The following is a 1,226-nucleotide window of genomic DNA, read 5'->3' as shown; positions in this document are numbered from 1 at the left end:
CAGCTGGGGGCTCTGGGTAACAGCGGTAGATGTGACAGCTCTCACGTCCACCAGCTGGGGGCTCTGGGTAACGGCTGTAGATGTGACAGCTCTTCTTGGTGTGTCTTATGGCCAAGAATTCTTTTTCCAACATCTCTGAATGTCTTCTGTGTCCTCCAGTTCTCATGTTTCCACGTGTGATGCGCATAGTAGGAACAGAAATTGCACTAAAGAAAACATTGCAGGCCTGGATTCTTATCTGAGAACTCTCCCTTTAATGAGCCCTTCAGTTCCTGGTCCTTGGTTTTCTTATCTGCAGAATGAGGGGTGTTGAATGAAAAGACCTCTCAAGTTTCAGGCAGCATCTCCAAGAAAATACGCTAATCACCAATTCGTTTTTTCAGTACTTAAGTTTCATAACCCAAGGCTTTGTGTTTGCCAGGCAAGCAGGGTTTTGTTTTGTTCTGTTTGAGACAGAGTCTCTCTATGTTGCTGTAGCTGTCCTGGAATTTGCTGGGTAGACCTGGCTGATCTCAAACTCAGACCTGCTGGCCTTTGCCTCCCAAGTGCTGGGATTATAGGTGTGCACCACCATGTCCGACCCTTTTCAGGGCTTAGTTTGGGTTTTCTTGCTGTTGTTTTGGTTTTTGGTTTTCCCAAAAACCCAATCCTTCCACCCAACTTCAACACATAGTTTCTTTCTTTTTCCTCCCTCCCTCCTTTCTCCTCCCTCACTTCCTCCCTTCTTTTGTTCTTTTTATGTCTCAAATAGCCCAAACTGACCATGACTCTGTTTGTGGCTGAGGATGACCTTGAACCCCTGAACCTCCTTCCTCCACATCCTCAGGTACCACTACGTATGCGGTGCTGGAGATCCCACTTGGCTTTGCGTATGATAGGCAAGCACAAACTGGGCTCCATTCTCACCTCCTCAGTTGCCTTAAACCCATCACTGTTTAGCAAAAGAAAAGGCCTTTTACTTAATCCATTCTCTTGAACATTAGTGACAAGCTTTGTTGTGCCCGAGCATGCTCAGAAGAGGAGGAAGGCCTCATGTTCTCAAAAGAATCTGTGTGTGCTGCCCGAGAGGAAGTAGTCTCTTAGGTATGTCACACATGTGTCCCCTGACCTCACTTGTCTCAGGAAACTTCCTGACCTTTCCTTGTTTGCTCACCTCGTGTCAACATCCTACCGTAACTGGTTAGCAGCCACAGTTCTATGCAAGGAGAATCCTGCCTGCCAAGGAC

Source organism: Microtus ochrogaster, chromosome 7 (genome assembly GCF_000317375.1).
Source record: "Microtus ochrogaster isolate Prairie Vole_2 chromosome 7, MicOch1.0, whole genome shotgun sequence".
Taxonomy (NCBI): Eukaryota; Metazoa; Chordata; class Mammalia; order Rodentia; family Cricetidae; genus Microtus; species Microtus ochrogaster.
This window is presented reverse-complemented; position numbering follows the sequence as displayed.